Below are 11,421 nucleotides of genomic sequence, written 5' to 3' on the forward strand. Positions count from 1 at the left end.
TGAGCAAAATGGGTTGGACACATCCTGGAGCCCTACCGTGGTCCCTCCCCAGCTGGCCAGCCTCCCACATGCCTCCCCAGCTTCAGTTGTGCACCACTGGGGTCCCTCAGCCTGGCCTGTGGCCTCTCGCAATCCAGGACCCTAATTGGGATATTGGAAAGCCGGTTTTGGCCTGATCTCACAGGTCAGGCCAAGGGACCCCTCTGTACGGGGTGGGGACCACTTTGTAAAATAGACGACTATCTAATCACTATGTTGTATACCTGAAACTAATCTATAATAATAAAAGTGCAATATGCTAATTAGACCAGACATCCTTCCAGATTACCTTCCAGAGGAAGCCGGGGCTGTGAGAGAAGCCCTGGTCCTGGGTGCCAGAGGGAAGCTCATGCCAGCAGCCAGGTAAGGAAGGCCTACTCTTGCACAAATTTTGTATATGGGGCCTCTAGTAAAAAAAATAATATTGAATGTAAACTGTAATTGAAAAATAAATAAAATAAGAAAAACATCTGAGAGTGAAAAAAAAGGATTTTAAGTAATAGTGATATTTTTCAGTTCAGTTAAAATACTGCAAAAAGACCCATTTCTTTGAATGAGATCTACCCATTACAGGCCTTCTTCAACCTAAGGGTTGTACAAGTTTGCCACCTACTGACCTTTTGCTAAAGTACCTCGTTCTCCTCAAAATATTGCTAGCAATCATAATTCTATGTCATAACATACATCAAATGCATGCAACTATTTCCCAATAAAATGTGAAGGATTTTCAAAATTTTTATTTTAAAAATCCTATAAGGAAGAGCATTCAAAGCTCAAAGGTCCTACCCAAATGTTAAACTATGTTCAGTGTTCATGTCCATTTGAAGGCCCTCTGCTGACCATTCTCATTACATGCACTGCTTAATTAAAATAAAATAAAATGAAAAGTAATCAGAAAACCTTGGGGATAGTGAGGACATTTTTCTGACATTCAATTCACTTCGGTGTTTCTTTTCCAGCCTGCTTCCCCCACTGGGGTCTGAGTGCGCTGCCAGCCATTCTGGCAGCCCTTTCCTGGAGAAGAGGTCTGCAGAGAGCCTGACCTCTGTCTTGTTCTGAGCTGACTTGAGCTTTTTCCAAGATTGTTTGCAAAGTTTCTGTTATCTAGTTTATGGCTTCTTTCCTGATTTCCAATTTCAGAGGTGGCCCTAAAAACAGGTTATAAAGGGAATACTGAGGCTTTATAATATCTAATTACTACTAGGCTGGGAGCTCTTAGAGGCAGACACAGGAAGTCATGCCCAGTTATTGTGTAGTGATCCCCTGCAGACCAGCTGTGAACATCTCAGGTCAAGATGCATCACCCACCAAACTCTGAGGGCAGAGTCTTTTCCATTATGAATCCTCCCTTCTCCACTCTCATTTTTAATCTTTTTGTCATCCCTATTTCCCTTGCAGAATCTGTTAGGCTACTCTGCATCTCATCCCCTTATTCTGCAGGCTGTAAATATTGAACAATAAAACTCTGCCCATTTGTCTAAGGGTGGAGGGCAGCTGGCCCAATTCTATGGTGATAGGCCAATCCACTGCAGAGTTGATGTAAAATACCTTAGCATAGCCCTAGCTGGTTTGGCTCAGTGGATAGAGTATTAGCCTGTGAACTGAAGCATCCTGGGGTTCAATTCAGGTCAAGGGCACATGCCAGGGTTGCTGGTTTGATACCCAGTGGGAGGGAGGGAAGGCCTGCAGGAGGCAGCCCATCAATGATTCTCTCTCATTATTGATGTTTCTATCTTTCCCTCTCCTCCTTTCCTCTCTGAAATCAATTAAAAAATATATTTTTTAAATTAAAAACAAAACACTCTAGCATAGATATAAATGAATTGTAAAGAATCAGGGCATCTTGGAGAAATGACTGATTCCAGTAAGCAGCAAGAATGTGCAAGATGATCATGGACCACTTTGTTGTTCAAGAAAGAAAAAAATTTATCATCTTTAGTTTGCAGTAGCCTCCTGCAGGGGTTCCAACTAATAAATGATGAGAAAATTTGAGCACAAAAGACAAATAACTGCAATGGATTGAAATATAAAACATAAAAAATCCCATCCTATATAATAAAGAGCTAATATGCAAATGACCATCATTCCAACACACAAGATGGCTGCCACCTTGTGGTCAAAGATGGCCACTTCCATGTGGACACAAGATGACCGCCACAAGATGGTCAGCAGGGAAGGACAGTTGTGGGTGATCAGGTCAGCAGGTGAGGGCAGTTGGGAGGGACCAGGTCTGCAGGGGAAGGCAGTTAAGGGTGATTGAGCCTGTAGAGGAGGGGAGTTAGGGGCAAGCAGGCCTGCAGGGGAGGACAGTTGTGGGGGACCCGGCCTGCGGGGGGGGAGGGGGGCAGTTGGGGGCGAACAGGCCGGCAGGCTGCGGGGGTGGGCAGTTAGGAGTGACCAGGCCGGCAGGGGAGGGCAGTTAGGGGCAATCAGGCTGGCAGGAGAGAGGTTAGGGGGTGATCAGGCTGGCAGGCTTAAGCGGTTAGGGGCAATCAGGCAGGAAGGCGAGCAGTTGGGAGCCAGCAGTCCTGGATTGTGAGAGGGATCTGACTGTCCGTTTAGACATCCCTCGGGGGCCCCAGATTGGAGAGAGTGCAGGCTGGGCTGAGGCCCCCCTCCCCCCCCCCATGCATGAATTTTGTTCACTGGACCTCTAGTTAGTTCATAACACTCAAAAGATGAATATACTGATTACTTTGGAGATTGCTACCACTGCAACTAATTTTTCTTAAAATTGTTAAATAACAAACAGGAAAGAACTGGCAATTAATCCCATCTTTCCTGTAAAAATTAGATTTCAGCATAATCAAACAGTAGATAAAAGAAAATTCTTTATAGAAACAGTCCTACTAATGAATGCAAACAGAATAATAGCATTAGAGTGACATCACTTTGCAACCTCTAGTGAAATAATGGCTCTAAGTAATAAACATCAATTGACGCTAAAAATCTTTCCCTGAAAAGCTAATGGGAGCTTTGTAATGGAGAGATCAGGCTGACACCACCTGCGCCCACGACCAATCTTTTTATTGTTTATTTAAGTGCATAGCACATGCTGTGAAGGATCTGAGATTTCATTCTATTTGTAAGCTAACAAATTAATCTGCCACAATTTCATGGAAGATGACAGAAGATACAGATTCTGGGTCAGAATGTTGTGATGGTTAATTTTACGTGTCAACCTGACTGGGCCATGGGGTGCCCAGACATTTGGTTAAACATGTCTGGGTGTGTCTATAAAGATGATTAGCATTTGAATCGGTAGACAGTAAAGCAGATTGCCTGCCCTTATGTGGGTGGGCCTCATCTAATCCATCAAAGGCCTGAAAAGAATAAAATGCTGAGTAAGAAAGAATTCTTTCTCTGCACATGACTGCTTCTGAGCTGGGACATTGGTCTCCTCTTGCATTCAGACCAGCTGTCCTGCCTCTCGGGCCTTTGGACTTGGACTGGAACATACACTATTGGTTTCCTGAGTCTCCAGCCTGCTGATGTTGGCCTTTTTAGCTTCCAGAAGCACATGAGTAAATCATTCTCTCTCTAACGCTGTGTGTGTGAGTCAGTGTGTGAGTGTGTGAGTGTGAATCAGTGTGTAAGTATGTGAGTATGAGTGTGTGTGTGTGTGTGTGTGTGTGTGTGTGTGTGTAGAGGGGAGTGTGCTTCTCTGGAGAATCCAGACTAATCAAAGACTAAGGACAGTCTATTGCTACAGCAATAGCAGTAGCCAGAGTATTATTATTTTTCCTCTAGTTCCCTGGGTGTCAGTTCTAACAAAGAGGGTCAAATGACCCTGTACACACAGTGGGCTGCTTTAGCGGAAAGGTACCCTGAGCTTAGGGAATTCTGATGTTTTATGCTGTCCAGTAAGCTTGTCTGTCCTCTTGCTCCAGTGAGAGACACTATCTCTTTCTTCCAAGACTGCTTCACGATATAAACACCCCTGAAAAGAATGCAGACAAAGCCTCTTCTTGCAAAACATAAAAGAATGCAGAGCCCAGTGGAGAATTGTCACCCAACAGCCTAATCAGCTGATCAATCTTAACATCAGTACAAATGGGACGTCATATGTCTCCTGACGAGGCGCAAGACATACAAAGCACCACCTAGGATTTATTCTTGCCAAAGAAGTTTTATCTCAATCTAATTGAGCCTGGATCTGGTTTGCAGGAAACGCAGGGAATAAAAAAGCAAGTAGGGAACAAGTTGGACAAGGAGGCAATTGGCCAAATCTAGAAGATAGGAAATGGCATGTAATAAGTAACCCAGTTTCACCAACAAATAAGTGGAATTTTAAAAGGTGGGAGAAGAAATAATTATAGATGAAAAGAGACTTAGGAAATAATACAGTATGTGGTTCTTGTTTGATTATAACCCAAACAAACCAATTGTAGAACAATTTTTAGACAATGGGGAAGATTTTAGCATGGGGGAATTAAGTATTATTAAAATTACATGACAGAATTATTGTTAGGGATGATAATGGCATTGGGGTTATGTCTTTAAAATTCCTTGTATGTTAGTTAATGAACTATTTAGGGGCTAAAATGATAACAATGTAAGCATTTGCTTTAAATTACTTCACCACCAACAACATCAACAAAAGTGGAAGGAAAAAGATGAAACAAGGTTGGTAAAATGTTATTAATTGTTAAAGCTAGGTGATAGTTCATGAATGTTCATGATACTCTTTTCTTCTATATAATTTTGAAATTTTCCATTAAAATTTTTTTTTTAAATATATTTTATTGATTTTGTACAGAGAGGAAGGGAGAGAGATAGAGAGTTAGAAACATCGATGAGAGAGAGTCATCGATCAGTTGCCTCCTGCACACCCCCTACTGGGGATATGCCCGCAACCAAGGTACATGCCCTTGACTGGAATCGAACCCGGGTCCCTTCAGTCCCCAAGCCGACTCTCTATCCATTGAGCTAAACCGGTCCCGGCTCCATTAAAATTTTTTAATAAATAAAACTGTGAAAGAATGAAAAAAACATAACCCCCAAAAGTGAGATAAATTAACTACAAACATAAAAGGCTGATGCAGAGCTGCTTTAATTTAGACTTTAGTGGAACATCTCAGATCTTCAGAAGCCTGCCCTTCAAGAGATTAACTTGCATTTTTTCTTCTCAATGTGGAATAACTCATATCCTTTGCTCAGTGAAAATATAGACTTCCTATGGATAAAAGTGAGGTTGTAAGGAAAGGGAAGGGAAATAAAAGAAGGGAAGGGAAGGGAAGGGAAGGGAAGGGAAGGGAAGGGAAGGGAAGGGAAGGGAAGGGAAGGGAAGGGAAGGGAAGGGAAGGGAAGGGAAAGGAAAAGAGAAAAAGAGGGAGAAATAGAGAAGGGAAGGGAGAGAGGATAATACAGATGTATCCCCTTCTCATGAATTTTATTGTTGGGAGCCAGCAGAGTTGAGGCAAGCAACTCAGTCTTAAGGAAATAGAATTAAGTTCCTTCTAGCAGAAGTTATGCGGTGCCCTGAGGGCTTGGCCAGAAGATAAGATAACCTGCAGCTTAACATCTTCCTGCTTAGCATCTTCCTGCCACTTCCCCTTCCTGATCCTCCCCCCTAGATGGCCCAGCCTTGGAATGTTGCACCTTGGAATATCACACCGCCCCTGGCAGTTAGCCAATCCTGTGTTGCCAGGTACCAAAGACCCCCCTGCATAGGCAACCCTGCCCTCCTTTGTTTCTGCTGTATAAATACAGCCATTTCAGAGAATAAAGTTCGGAGCTTGATCAGAACCTTGTCTTGCTCCCATTCTTTCACGTTCCTTGTTTGCCTCATTCTCTTAGGTGGTTCCTGCGGGCCCCTGTTGTTGTCCCGCAGGCCGGGACATTTTATAGTCTAGTAGAGGTGACATCCATTAATCTAATAATCACCAAGATTGTTTAATTATCAGTGGAGATAAATGCTATGAAGTGAAAGAAGAAATTTCTATCAGAGCAGATAACACAAGAACTTGGAAGGCAAATCAACCTCCCTAAGGGGTGACCCTTGCTGGTGCTGAGACCTGAAGGGTGAGTGGATGTTAATTAGGCAAAAGGGTTTGGGGAGGGCTGTTATAGGACAGTCAAGCAAGAAGGCTTCAACTTTAGGATTCAGAGAGAAAAGTACACAAAGAAGGGAGGCCAGGAGATTCTTTCAGTGGCCCCACCAGAGGTAATGATGGCTTACACCAGAGAGATTTCTTTTTTTTAATTCTCACCCGAGGATATTTTTCCATTGATTTTTAGAGAGAGGGAAAGACAGAGAGAAACATTGATGTGAGAGAAACACATTAATTGGTTGCCTCCTGCATGAGCCCCAACCAAGGTCCAGGCCAGGAAGGAGCCTACAACCAAGGTAGGTATCCTTGACTGGAATTGAACCTGGGACCCTTTGGTCCCCAGGCCAATGTTCTATCTACTAAGACAAACAGACTAGGGTGAGAGATATTTAGGAAGGAAAATTAACTCGACTTGGTAATGAATTAGATATGATGATGAGTAATAGATGTTTCATATTGTGCTCTTAGAATTATTTGTGCACCATTGTTAGAAGAGGTGATCAAGAAGATATGACTGCCAATTTGACTTACAAGCTGGACCCAGGAATCAGGCTCTTTACACCTTTTCCCATCCTTGGAAGTTACATCCTGCTCATTCTTCCCACAGTGGGAGTCAGTTCAAGGACACAGCCGTGAGAAAGTACAGTGTTGTCAAGACCGTCTAGACTGAATGTGTGACTGAACCCAGTTAAGATCAATATATAAACTTTTATGATTCTAACTTAATGGATGCAAAGGTCTGTTGGCATCTTAGGGAGGTGGGAGTGGGGTTGAAAGGCACTTGCTATAGCTCTAACTGGTCAATCAGGGTTCTGGCTTTGATGCCACCCCTTTTCAGACACACTAGCACAGACTTGACCCATGAATACTGATAAACAGCTGGCACCATTTGTCCTGTGATGGCAGGTGTTGGCAGCCAAGTTTCAACACACTGATTTGCTTGTTGATTTTGAAAGCTTCGACAGGTTCTAATGACCATTTCAACCTTGCATAGGACCAGGAAAAATCAACCGAGGCTTCTAAACTAGAACTCTCCTGGTCTTGAGTAAAAAACATGCCAATCCAATGTTTCTCATGGTGTGGTCCATGGGTCACCTATTCCTGACCTCCTGGGGATCTCATTAAGATGCAGATACTGGCCGAAACCGGTTTGGCTCAATGGATAGAGCGTCGGCTTGGGGACTGAAGGGTCCTGGGTTCGATTCCGGTCAAGGGCATGTACCTTGGTTGTGGGCATATCCCTGGTAGGGGGTGTGTAAGAGGCAGCTGATCGATGACTCTCTCTCATCAATGTTTCTAACTCTCTATCTCTCTCCCTTCCTCTCTGTACAAAATCAATAAAATACATTTATTAAAAAAAAAAAAGATGCAGATACTGAATCAGAATCTCTGAGTGTGGGCCCAGGTATCTGCATTGTTAACCAGCACCACAGGAGTTTGGATGCTCATTCCAGTTTGAGGACTGGTTAAGCAAACCCAGGGTTATCAGTCAAACTACTAAGGCTACATAATAAACAATATTTCAAGCTAGAACAACATTTAAGTTTATTGAAGTGCTAAGTTCCAAAGATAAAAAAATGAGTGCAATCTGAGGTTAAGCTGGTGACAAACCCTATCTGGTTTGGTTCAGTGGATAGAGCATTGGCCTGTGGGCCAAAGGGTCTCGGGTTTGATTCTGACCAAGGGCATGTAACTTGGTTGTAGACTTCTCCCGGGCCCTGACCTTGGTCAAGGCTTGTACACAAGGCAACCCATCAATGTGTTTCTCTCACATAGATGTTTCTCTCCATCTTTCCCTCTCTCTTCCACTCTCCCTAAAAATCAATGGAAAAATATCCTCTGGTAAGGACTAACAAAAATAAAATAATAAAATAAAATATAAACTGTTGGCAAAATCTGATTTTCATAATTTTACATGCATTAATTAAACACATTGTTTGCACTAAAAAGGGCAGATCTGTCCGTTATGCAATAAAATGATTGACATTAATGGCTTCAATGGGGTGTTACATTATCTCAGGTAATAAAATTAAGCAGAGCAGATAATCACTTGCCAAGTCAATCACTAACTAACAATTGAGTGTGAACCTTCACTTTGTGTTTTTATTTGTCTGATTTAAACTTAGAATTGGATTTTAGCAGGAAAAACACTTATATTACACTGAGCAGCAGAACTATTTTAGGCTTCATTAAAGAAAATGTATACCATCTCTTCCCCTTCCATTTCCCTTAGTCAAGGTCAAGAACTTGGCTGGTGAGCTAGCATAGTCAGTGAGGCTGGGGCCAAAGAGGCAGCCGGTATGGTTAGGACATTGGTTACATACAGGAGCAATGACAAACTAAGCAAACAATTGAGGCTAATGGGAGCCAAGTTTTTCAGTGATGAAGAAAGGTGTTACAAATAGGTAAAGGAGGAAAGGATAAAAAGCCCTGTGGTGTTGGATTGGAATTGAAGGTATCAAGTGTGAGTTCATGCTATTTTAATATAGATAGATAATAGGTAGGTAGGTAGATAGATAGATGACAGATAGACATGGATATATGCGAGTGTGTACATACATATTTCCTATTCCTCTGAGAAAAATTAAAAGTAATTACATACCCTGCAGGGTTGGCCTGGCTCAGTGGTTGAGCATCGACCTATAAAGCCAGGAGGTCACAGTTCGGTTCCCAGTCGGGGCACATGCCTGGGTTACAGCCTCCATCCCTGGTGTGGGACATGCAGGAGGGAGCCAATCGATGACTCTCTTCCACCATGGATGTCTCTATCTCTCTCTCCCTCTCCTTTCCTCTTTGAAACCAATAAAAATATATTTTAAAAAGAAAGTGATGACATACCAATATCAATGAGCATTGAGATCATGCTTTCTAAATTATATAATCCCTTAAAAGGAACCAGGACTCTTTAAAGAAATAACTGATTCCAGGGCTGTGACAGAAAATGGCAGGTGAGCCTGGAACATTGTGTTGTGCCAGAAAGTAAGGAAGTGCTTCAAAGAATGATGGGGACACATTAAAAGGACATAGGAGCCAGCTTAAGGGGACTAATAAATAATCATAGTAACAGGCAATAACACATGGAACAAAACAGAAGTTCATATAAATAAACTAAAGGCCCAGTGCATGAAATTGGTGTACAGGTAGAGTCCCTAGCAGCTGCAGCTGCTGGCTGCTAGTTAGGGCCTTCCTTCTTTCTACACCACCCGATGGTGGTCAGCACATGTCATAGTAAGTGATCAAACTCCTGGTCTCCCAGTCGAACTCCCGAGGGGACACTTTGCATATTAGGATTTTATATATATAGATGAGTTAATACATAAATAAATAAGGAGAAAGGACAAGTTTTACCTTATAAGAGAATGCCAAATAAAAAAATATAAAAGTAAGCCCTGGCTTGTGTGGTTCAGTTGGCTGGAGCGTCGTCCCATATACCAAAGGGTGGTGGGTTGGATTCTGGGTCAGAGCATATACCCAGATTGAGGGTTTGATCCCCAGTTGGAGCATGTATGGGAGGCAACCGATCGAGGTTTCTCTCTCATATTGATGTTTTTTCTCTCTCTCCCTCCCTTCCTCTCTCTAAAATAACATATCCATGGGTGAGAAATACATCTGTATAGAGAAAGGGAGGTAATAATGAAATTATAAAATTACCATTTGGCAACTGTCATTATAATAACTGATTAAATCATGAATTATCAATAGCTCTTAAAGCAAATAGGTAAAAATTTGATGAGGGGCAGGATATTTACATAATCTCATAGCATCTCTCTATAAGATACTTACTCATTGCTTATTAATAAAGAAGTACATACTAGTTAACAGCTGTATAATAGAGTACCCAGGCAGACATCATCTTAACCAAGTGATAAAAGTTAATATCTAGAGTAATAGGACAAGTAACTATCATATGCCTCCTAATACTACTAGTATACACTGAGAGAATACAACATCACTTCTGTAGTATTCCTGTCTGAGATGAATAATCTGAATCTAATCATGAGGAAACATCAGATATACCCAAACTGAGAAACATTTTACAGAGCAAATTTTAAAAACTTTCAATACCATAAAAAATAAGAAAACACTGGGAAACTGCTCTTGGTTGAGGGAGACTCAAACCAATGATAACTAAGTGTAACACATGACCCTAGATTGGATCCTGGACTTATGAAGAATATTACTGGGTAATTACTGAGATAATCAGCAAATTGTTAGTGGGTTCTAGGGCTTAGAAGATAGTATTGAGAGAAAGTATCTCTTTTTAGGAAATATACTTTGCAGTATTAAGGGGCAATGGGATGTCATGTCTATAACTTTCAAATGATTTAGAAAAAATCCTATATAATAAGAGAGGAATATGCTAATTATCCATTACACCATAAAGCGTAATGACCAACCACGTAACGACCAGATCACGAATCTGCAGGAGGGTGGGACAGCAAACTACAAGTGGGCAGTGGAGAGCTACAGGAGGGGGCAGGGCAGCAAGCAAGTGAGAGGTGGAGAGCAACAGGAGTGGGCAGGGCAGCAAGCTATGAAAGGGGGCTGGGGAAGCTACAGGAGGGAGCCAGCGACCTCTTGGCACACAGATTCGTGTGCAGGGCTACTAGTAAATATATAAAGAGTTAGGAAATTACCACCATTTGCCCACCATCCAGAACTGAAATATCATTGCTGACATGCACACACATAAGGAACTGTTTGACATTGAAATTGGATCTCAAAAGAACTGGTGGCCCAGAAGGAAACTCACTACAGACTGATTCATATGCCTTCCAGCATAATGATTATCGCTTGTCTCATTTTTTATTCTTAGAAGTATATTTCCAGTAGGACATGATCTCACTCATCTAGGGGAAATGGTGAACAATACAGACTGATGAACAAGAACAGACCCAGAGATAAGGAGCCATGGGTCAGACTATTGGATCTCAAAGGGAGGGTAGGGATAAAAGAGAGAGATCAACCAAAGGACTTATGTGCATACATATGAGCCTAACCAGTGGTCAAGGACAATAGGGGGATGGGGCATGGGGGGGGGATTGGAATGGGGGGTTTAGGACAAATATGTGATACCTTAATCAATAAAGAAATTAAAATAAGAGGATCCAAGATGGCTGCTCGGGTAGACACCTAGCCGCAGCAGCTCACAACAATTTCAATGGAATACAACTAAAATGTAGAGTGGACATTGCCCAGAGCTACAGGTAGTCGACTGACTGAAAACTCTACAATAGGAAGGAGGGAGAAAACCAGAAGGAAAATCAGAGGAGCTGAAAAAAAAGCCTAAGGTACGGAGACATGCTGCGCGCTCGCATGCACGCGCGCG

This window comes from Pipistrellus hanaki, assembly GCF_964339955.1.
Source record: "Pipistrellus hanaki genome assembly, chromosome: 1".
Classification (NCBI taxonomy): Eukaryota; Metazoa; Chordata; class Mammalia; order Chiroptera; family Vespertilionidae; genus Pipistrellus; species Pipistrellus hanaki.